We start from the raw sequence: 10,524 nt of genomic DNA on the forward strand, positions 1-10,524 counted from the left end.
CGGAACAGGAAACAGAGTGTGTGGTGTCTATTCCTTTCTTTTAATACAACACTCGTTTTTATTTTGCTTTTCATTCACGCGATGCAAGTATCCAGTAATCTCATTTGAAAGGTGCCGCATCACCGTGCGCCCTTTTTTATGTTTCTTTTTTTCTTTTTTTGGGCCGGCAACGCGGGTTGCCGCGCCCGGGGGTCACGGGAGCAGAGCGCAGCCAACTTACTCTTTCTTTTTCTCCTACCTCCTCCCTCTCTATTTCATCCCCCTCCCCTTCCCCCCGTGCACTACTGCTGAGGTGTCCTCCCCTGAGAGAGACAGTTGCGGGGTGCGCTTTTCTCTTTCTATCCCAATTTTTAGAATCACGTTCCCTGTCTGTAAAAAGGGGTATCGATATTGCGTTTTTTGGTGAACGATCACGTTGTAGAATGTGACTCAGTATTTTAAATGTAATTGCTAATCTAAGAAATCTACAGCGGATCCACAGCCACTATAGTCATCCATAAAGAAAGCGACAGAATCCCAATAAAGAAGGGCGTACGGCAGGGAGACACGATCTCTCCAATGTTATTCACCGCGTGTTTACAGGAGGTTTTCAGGGCCCTAGATTGGGAAGAGTTAGGGATAAGAGTTAATGGAGAGTATCTCAGTAACCTACGATTCGCTGATGACATTGCATTGATGAGTAACGCGGGAGACGAATTGCAGCTCATGATTACTGAACTGGATACAGAAAGTAGAAGAGCAGGTCTGAAAATTATTATGCATAAAACTAAAGTAATGTGGAACAATCTTGGCAGAGAACAGCGCTTTGCGATAGGTGGCGAGACATTAGAAGTTGTAAAGAAGTACGTCTACTTAGGACAGGTAGTAACCGTGGAGCCGAACCATGATAGTGAAATAACTAGAAGAATAAGGATGGGTTGGGGCTCATTCGGCAAACATTATCAAATCATGAATGGTAATCTACCACTATCCCTCAAGAGGAAGGTATATAACAGCTGCATCTTACCGGTGCTTACCTACGGAGCAGAAACCTGGAGACTTACAAAGAGGGTTCAACTTAAATTGAGGACGACTCAGCGAGCGATGGAAAGGAAAATGATAGGTGTAACCTTAAGAGAGGAAGAGAGCAGAGTGGGTCAGGGAACAAACGGGGGTTAAGGACATCATAGTTGAAATCAAGAAGAAATGGATATGGGCCGGGCACGTAGCACGTAGGCAGGATAACCGGTGGTCATTAAGGGTAACTGACTGGATTCCAAGAGATGGCAAACGCGTGAGGGGGAGACAGAAAATTAGGTGGGTAGATGAAATTAAGAAGTTTGTAGGTATAACGTGGCAGCAGAAAGCACAGGACCGGGTTGATTGGCGGAACATGGGAGAGGCCTTTGCCCTGCAGTGGGCGTAGACAGGCTGATGATGATGATGATGATGATGATGATGATGATGCTAATCTAACGTATAGCGTGGTTCGTGATTTAAGCAAGAGCCGGACACTTTGGCTAGTTTCGGTATTGGAAATAAAGGGTCGCCATGAATTTGGTAGCAAGCGAAGATTCAGCAACTTTTGCATATGTGGCTTTATCTTTCCAACGTATGCGCATCGATAAAATAGAGTTATGTAATTATAAGCAGAAACAAATGTGGTCTTGGCTGTTTCCTTTTTTTTAATCATCCTCTATATTTATTTAGATGCGCAGCCCAGCTACCCACTTCCTTCAGGCTCGGCACCACTAGTGCGAGGCTGCCTTCTTCTTTTTATTGGATGATCATGTGCGGTGCATGGTGTTCTAGATTGCTGCCGCAGCTAAAGTTGCGAATATTTTCCTTTCACAACCAGCGAATTCACGCTTGTAAGAAGATGCAGCGCTCTTGGCACTGCAGCAAACGGGACAAGTCACCCGCCGTTGTGGCGTAACGAATATGGTGTTGCGCTGCGAAACACGAGGCCGCGGGATCGAATCGTGTTTCGATGAGGGCTAAATTATTACACGCCTACGGTCATGAAAATAGTCCACAGTGCCAGGGCACGGAAAGTCTCAAGTTCCAGCCACCGCCGAAGGAGGCGAAAAAATCGACCCCGCAGCTCCTGAAAAAAATATAGTGCTTCCCCTCAAAATTCTGCCCCCGAGAATGGACAGTTTACCGCTAGAGGCGCCGTAACAGAACTATCATTTTCGTAAAAAAAGCTGCTCTTTCTTAGATAATTGAAAGATAATACTTGCATTCCGTGTTGCGCGCAGTACTTATGAGCACTAAATTTGTTGTTTAGCGATTGCGATACAATAAAAATTGGCCGCGTATCTGCGTGCTTCGCTGCAAATGTCGTCGAAAGACGCTAGTATTCTGCCTGCCGTACTGCATGAGTCCTGGTCTCATCCGCGGCTACCCGTGATGCTGTTCTCAGGGCCAATGCCAGGTGGCAGCACCATATCGTCGACAGAGGGCTTTTTCGTGCATAGCGTTGCATTTTCAGCGCAGCCTAAGTAACACAAGGGTCTTTAGAATTACGTATCCATGTATGTACTTACGTATTGATGTTGCGCCTCAGATATTTGTAATATTTGCTTTTTGATCGACAATGTTTACAAGTATGAACGCAGCTACCAGTTCAAGATGGCTGGGCGTTCAGCAAGGGCTTAAACTTTTGCCGGGTGGCTTAATCGTGCGACAGACAGACATACATACAGACAGGCAGACCAAAATTCCTGCGTTCAAGTATCCCAAGAAAAACTATCGTCTTCAATATTCAGCAGACGTTCATATGTTCGAGGTCATCGACCTGCCTCGTGACTTCTACACTGGGTTCTCTTATCAGTGACGAAGCGGAAAAGCTGCGCAGTTGCTCTTCCGTAGCCGCAGCTACTCGAGCAGATGCCCAGTTAGTTTCATCCAATGGTTGGCTGAGTCCACTGTTTTCCGTTTTCGTGGAAGCATTTTTTTGTGTGTGTGTTGTTAGCTCATGAAGGGCCACATTGTACTTATGCTAGGTAGTCGCTGTACAGCTGTATGGTGCTGAAGGAGCTCCAAAACCGGCGCACGCATCGATTTCTGTAGGTTCCCCAGCGATGGCAGTTAGATTCGCTTTGCTAACGCGCGCATATTTGTTATTTTTGGTCGGTCATTGCATTCTGATGCTTTGTTGCCACTGTCAGCGTTGTGTATTTATGTATACGTAGATTTGCAGTGATACTACACGTGTTCGCATGCTTACGCTTCTCTCGACTTTCGCCCCAACGTGATTTCTTAGCGTAAACCCCTACTTGCTTAGTGTCCTCAGCCTTACCGCATTATATTGCAATACACAAAAACCCGGGGGTGTTAAGCCGTACTCGTCGAAAGCAAGTGTTGAAATTCGAAGCTGTTCATGTCGCTGTAGCAGTTAATGCTGATGTTTCACGACTGTTTTGTAATACGAGTTAGTTATTGCGAACGTTAACTGACGGTGCAAACAGGTGAGACACGCTTTCCTGTTTGTTTTGTCCCTGAAGACCAAGGCGAGCCGTTCACGAGCTCCCATTAATGGTTTCAACAAGATAGTTTTATTTCTTGCATTGAAAGAGCATTGCTGCTTTGCTGTCAATAAAGAATATTGTTCTCTGTACTCACTCATGAATTGTTTTCACTGGTACCAGTACGTGTCCTACGGTTTCATGTAAACCCAGTACACACCGGTACAGTGTTCCGAAGGGCGCCGAGGCATTCTGCTGGGCGTGTAAACGCGCTAATACAGCTTAGTGAAAGAGTACGAGGCACATATTGCCCTAGGCGAGTCCCGTCCTCTTTCGCAGAGTCGGCGCCTGTGCACATGATACGTTAAAAAAAAGTCACAGTTTCGCCGCAAGGGCGAAGCAATGAATGCGATAGCAAGAAATTAATGCTACACGAAGTGAGGCTCGCCAATGGATACTCTCAGTTTGAACAGCGTTCCTGTTGCAAAGGCGGCCGAAGCAGCGAAGGAAACTAGCGTGCTTCAACTGTCGAGCTGTGACACTTGATAGTTCGCGCTCATCTTCTGTTTGTTCGTTTAGCGGCGTCCCTTCAGCTCGAGTGACTTTCGTACGCTCGGTAACATGAGTGCGGACATCACGGTGAAAGCGTGAAACATGCCTCTTCCCCTCACCGCGAGAAAACCGCGCGAGCAGACAACGGAAGGGCAATGTTCTCGCTGCGCAAATATAAGAAGCGAGCGAGCTCGACGACGACTTTTAAATGCGCCCGTCGCGCTGCTAGCGCCATCTCGCTGGTAATGAAGAAAGCTTATTATCGCCTGCCGTCTGTGAGTCCGTCCAGCGGTAAAGGGTATGTATATAACTCTCGCCGTTAGCTACGTGGAGGATCTGCGTTTCGTGGCGTAGTGGATAGCGCCACTCGCTGCGGAACAAGAGGTCCCTGGTTCGATTCCGCGCTTCGGAAGCATTTTTCTGAATTATTTTTCTTTGGGGCTTTTATATATATATACATACTTATACATATACGGTGCATGACGGCGACGGCGACGGCAAAATCCAGCCGAGACTGTCCATATAATTGCTATCGCAATAAAAAATCCCAAAGGCCTTTCTTTTTCCGCAAAACAACACAAAACCGTTTTCGCTTCCTGTTTGCGCAGCGCCATCTCTTGGGTGCAATTAGTAGTTCCATGCGCTGCCACCACTTATTTTTCGTACCGTTGTCAAAGCTACAGTTTCCCTTCTCTAAACTGGTTCTTTATTCTATAACAGTCCCCCACTACGGCGCGTCTCGTGGACGTATCATGCGGCTTATAAATGATTGGGATTTTATTTCCTCTTGCGGGAAGTGTCGAATGGAAAAGCCAAAGTAAACAAACATACAATACTACAATGGTTTTAGACAGCTAGTGAGAAACCAGCAATGCTTAATATGTTACGTCAATGTACAACATCATTAAAATTGGGGGCATTGCGTAATGCCTTTTTGAGGAGTATTTTTAGTTGAAGTCATGCAAAGAAATACAATAGGAGCAGACCAGTTTGAGTTGCATGCCCAATTTTACGGAAAAAGTGGTGGGATTTGCTTAAGCAATAGTCCAACATGCGAGCTTCAATGTTACTCATTTTGTCCTAATTTCCAGAAGGCGACCCCACCACAGCGAACTCCGTCTCCCATGTATCGCCGTCTCATCTCTGTACAATGCGATCATTTGTACTTACATACCCTCTAAGGCAAAAGGGTGTTAAAAAGGGGTGTGCGATTCGTCCCTTTGGGGGCTAATGGGGCTGCCACAACCATTAATATCTTTAAGAACTAACGGCACCGGGTCTAAGAGTTAGCCCCCACAGATTACCTCAATTGTCTAACATTAAGTCCTCCCATTTACACCTTACCGGCCAACTGTTAGTCCCCACTAATCACCTGAACGGACTAACATTTGGTCCTCACATTTACACCTTACCGGGCAACCGTTACTCCTCGCAGTTGCACCTCGCCGGACGAACGGTCGGTCCACTCAAATACTCCATTCGGATGAACTCTTTATCCCCAGGGATGATTTTCTACACTTACTCTTCTGCAATGCTTAATACCTTTTTAGCGTGTTTCTTTCCGCAGTGAGCAACAAATGCCGTGGAAAAGAATACGCGAAAAAAAGATTTAGTCATGCTTGTGTCACTACTTTCGCAATCAATGCGCCAACGAAAGACAAAAGTGAGACATTGAAACGTTTCATTTTTCTCTGTACATATTATATTCCTGCTTTGTTTGATTGAATTCACTGCAAAATGTCCAATACAGGTCCAGCCGCGTTGTCATATCTCCTACAGTTCTTTTTGTGAAGCTGCTCCAACGGAAGCAATAGATGACAGACATTGTACCCGCCAGCGCACGCAGCATTCTGCTCGTTGTCGACAACGGCTGCATCAGCAAGGCACAAAAATAGCGCAAATAATTAGTCACACGTGACAGCGAGGGTGAAGACGCACGCACACTGCAAATACGTGCAAGGTGAATTAAAACACACGTCTCAAATATGGCATGCAAATACTTTCACCCCTGCAAAGCACAAAAACATTGCAAATAGTCAGCGACACGCCACAGAGAGGATGAAAATGCACGCATATCGCAAATACGAGCAAGGTGAAATAAAAACGCACGTCTAACATATTGCATGTAAATATTTTCACCGTGATGGCATATATCATCAAAGACGCATCTCAAGCCACGTAGCGCAACAGTTCAAATGCGGCAGCCGCAGCCATCACGCCGAGGCGCCGCCAACCACCATGCCGCCAACGAGCCGGCGAGTTTTCTGGGAGAGGCGTCGTACAGCTCGAGCAAGCCCGTCAGCCGCCGCAGCCGCCAGCTAATCTCGAGCAGCAGGGCGAGCGAACGGAGAGCCGCCACCAAAATGGCGCCGAGCTGCTTGCGAGCAAGCGTGAGGAAGCCGACGGTAATGGCGACCACTTTCCGCAGAGTTCCGAAGCGCAGCTAAGGTCGGCTAGCTAAAGCACCCGCCAACCCATGCCGTTGCATTTCAAGCGCGCGGCATACGAGGTCATTGCCTGCGACCGCACAGCGTTTTGGACGAGTCGCAAAACAGCGGTGAGGCCTCTGCCTAATATCGCGAGCTCGCAGCTCATCATGGCGAGTCATCAGTGAGCGACGGCGGCCGACGACAATGGCGGCCAATATCCAGGCGGTCACTAAGCACAGGCGAGCTGACGCTCAAGCCGGCCCTCGCGGTACATTTCATGCGCGCGATATACAGCACGATCGAGTCCGTTACCGCCAATCGCGATCAGTTTCGCACACACAATAGGTACGGCAGAATAATGAGCGATCACTTACTTGTGAAAGAATCCGGCGCCCATTTGCACCCTGAGTAAGATTGGAATCATGGATCCGGTACGCCTACTGTCTTCTCGGCCGCCATTCCCAGCCTGTGGCGACGCAGTGCAGTGACTACGCCGGAGATGTACAGCGCGGCGTCGCGACGTATCGAGACCAGCTCCAGATTTCACGGGTGCGGCGAAACGTAAAAGCAGCACGACACGCTCATGCACGCATACGTGTATATCAAAGGCACCGAGGCGTAGTTCCTAGATCGGCGAACTCTCCGAGCGCGACACTACCGCCAACACTCCAGCTCGAACACAAGTGGGAAGACTGACCCAAGCGAGGAGGACGGTTTAGTTCCCTTGACAACGGCTTGCACACGGAACGTATCTCTGCACACGGCCTGCATCTCTCGCGCGGTTCATCCCTTTGCAGACTATCTGGTTTGCACACGGCATGCATCCTTCTGCGCTTGCTCCTCAACGGTCTATCCGTTCATCGCGCGCCTATTGGGCTACGTTACTCCTCTTTCGGGTAATTTTGCCTTAGAGCGTAGGAGATACACAGGTATACGCTACTCTGGCATGTGTTGAATTTTCTCGTTTTCGATAAGTTGTTAAGAAAAGCAGTGAATACCCCACGTTTTCCGACTACTCCTTTTTCTTGCCGAAACAAAATTTCATGCGCCAGGGAGTGCTGGCTCGCGTGTATTGAAATGAGAAATATTTCCAAACAAATGTTTTCTGCACGTGCTGAGATCCCCAGAGCGCAAGGGGCCGCGTGTTAACGCCAGCACAAACAACGAACTTTGTTACACTACGTATATTACAGCAGTTCCTTCCGCAATTTCAAAGAGGGGGCCAGGAGTTACACTTCAATACACATTATCACTGCACAAAAACGGACAAATCCACTAGATAATACAGCTACGCTGTAAAAAAAGAAAAGAAAAAAAACGCGACGTATTTGCAGTAGCGTCGTTTCTCAATTTATCAATTCCAAATAATTGTCGCGAGCTTAATTTCTCAATTCCAAATAATTGTCGCGAGCTTTACAGCTGCAGCATCTCCAAGGTCGTGGATGGCTTCGAGCAAGACTTACTCCGTAAGTTTGCTGGTGCACCGAGATTATGCAACAGTTGGGCAGATATTGAAGACGAGCAGGAAGTTCTGCGGCTTTCATGCATGAATCAACGAATAGATATTTGTGAAAACGGTAACATTCGCAATCCTGCTGGTTGGAAATCGCGTAGGATTCGGGCGGATTTTGTACCCTCAGTTGGAAAAATACCAAAAAGTGGACTACCATCATGTGAGAGCCATATGGCTCTTTCACGACGGTATACTACTTTAGCTGTAGACCACAACAATTTTAACAAGGTATATGCCTTGTTAAAATTGCTGTAAGACAAGGTCGGCCCTAAGACGTGTGTATACGATACTTTCGCACCGTTTGTGCTTGGCTCCGTGTGCCTTTATGCTTTATGTTAGCAAAAACAACATCAGATATATGTTTCACTTCGGGATTTCGCATCAGCCGCCTCATGGTGGTAATAAAAAAAACGTAAATGGACATATGTGGTTACGATGAGAAGAGTGCTTTGAAAAGTGCGTGATAAAATTAGTGCTTTGAAAAGTGCGTGAATAATTAGGAAGTTCACTAATTAGAAACAAATATTTATTCAATGCCTAGTGACGAGAAAAATTCGAGTTGCAAATACACATTGCTAGCGATTATGTGCAGTTGTGATTTTTCTAGAGGTCTTGCTTTTTCATTTTTATATCTTGGTTTATCTTACCTGAACACATTGTAAAATTAACGCAAGGTGCCTTAAGTCGAAATTGGTCGTTGGCTCTTCTTCTTCAAGAGAAATAATTCACTCACTCCTTAACTTACCTTACCTATAGTCGTGTGTTGGTTTTTGCGAATTCGAAAGAGCGAATTTATATGTTTTTTTTTCATTATTTCCGCCTACTCATTATTAGATTTCCTATCGCCTGAGGTAGAAAAGTATTAAGCACCTTCAAAACATCTTCGACAACCGGGTTACATACATAAAGAATATGTTATTAGAAATCATACGTTACATAGGTAGGAAGGAGAAAATTGAATTGCCAAAACCATACGAAACAAGCTGAAGGAGGCGGTCTACAACGATACATTCGATTTACTTGAGTGTAGTTAGCACGAAAGCTACTATATTCACTTTTTCGTTTCTTTTTATAGAAAACATCTCTTTTCTTTTATAGAAAGTCCGGCAGGTCCCATGCAGTGTGGGAGTCAATTTCATGCAAACCGTGCAACGAGTAGTAGTCTGTGGCGAATTTTTAGCTTTGCGCCAAGCGTAGCGAGGTGTATCAACATCTTTCTGTAAATTGAGTCGTTGTGCGCATATCATGGGCTTACCATGTACAAAAACTGCACTGGCGTAAAATTACACCTCATGGTACGACGCAACGTCGGCATTCAAGTAAGAGCAGAGAGGTCAGTTTTATCGCACCGAAGTCATTGCTGCGGCGCGATGATGTGCAATAAGTAGTAGTCGTCGGTGTAATCAAGAAACGCTTGACTTGCTTGCGGAGTCACATGTGTCCATATGTAAAGTTTATTACCTACAGGCGGATAGCCAACACTAGAACCACTATAGGCGTTATTCTGACATGAAGTTTGTATGGGGTCTATTTCCGAGGCACTTTCAAGCACTGGCGTGACTGTGCGTTAAAATACTTGACTGCCATGCAGAAGGCCCGGGTTTGTTCCCGGCTGGAACAGTGAAGTTTAGTCTCTGCTTCCACCGGGATTTTAGCTCATAGATGACGCCGCAGACACCGGCACCATATTTTCTGCGACACAACACTCCTTCAAGATAGTATGCTTCCATATTGCTAGCGAACACGCACAAAGGACGACATAGAAAGAGACAGGAAAACCTATGTTGTCCTTTGTGCGTGTTCGCCAGCAATATGGAAGCATACAATCAATACCAACTAGCCCAGCTTAATGCAATAACCTTCAAGATAATGCGCTAAGATTTCCAAAGTACGGGTTGGCATAGACTATGAATCACCTGTGGCGCGTACCCTCAAATCATGGGCCGTGGTATGCGGGTGGAAAGGATTTGATGACGCACGTGACAAACATTTCACGCTATTCATGTCATGGCCAGGGAATCGTGTTCCTTATTACACTCATGCTTTTCCATGAAAATTTTCGTATATACCGACGTAGGCGGATAGATAGATAGATAGATAGATAGATAGATAGATAGATAGATAGATAGATAGATAGATAGATAGATAGATAGATAGATAGATAGATAGATAGATAGATAGATAGATAGATAGATAGATAGATAGATAGATAGATAGATAGATAGATAGATAGATAGATAGATAGATACACACGGTCAACCTGGCCTTGGGTCGGTAAAAACTGCTTCGCATTTATAACACGCAACATTTGCACACGCAATATGTGACATAAACAGCTACAATAAATGCAGCTATTATATTGTGCGGCTTCTTAGACGACGACGAAGTTGAAATGAAGCAGTTGCAAGGCATTGTGCGACCGATTCGTGGACACACAAGTTCCTGAGAATGGAAACACTAATTGTCAGTCTCAACACGCCCCAAGGGCACTCGTTTAGAGACAGAGGCAGATAATGGCTTCAGGCGTGCACGTATGTACTTGGCGCCCCACTAAATACGGCCTCTCATCGATTGCTGCAAT

The sequence above is a fragment of the Rhipicephalus sanguineus genome, chromosome 2 (assembly GCF_013339695.2).
Source record: "Rhipicephalus sanguineus isolate Rsan-2018 chromosome 2, BIME_Rsan_1.4, whole genome shotgun sequence".
NCBI classification, from domain to species: Eukaryota; Metazoa; Arthropoda; class Arachnida; order Ixodida; family Ixodidae; genus Rhipicephalus; species Rhipicephalus sanguineus.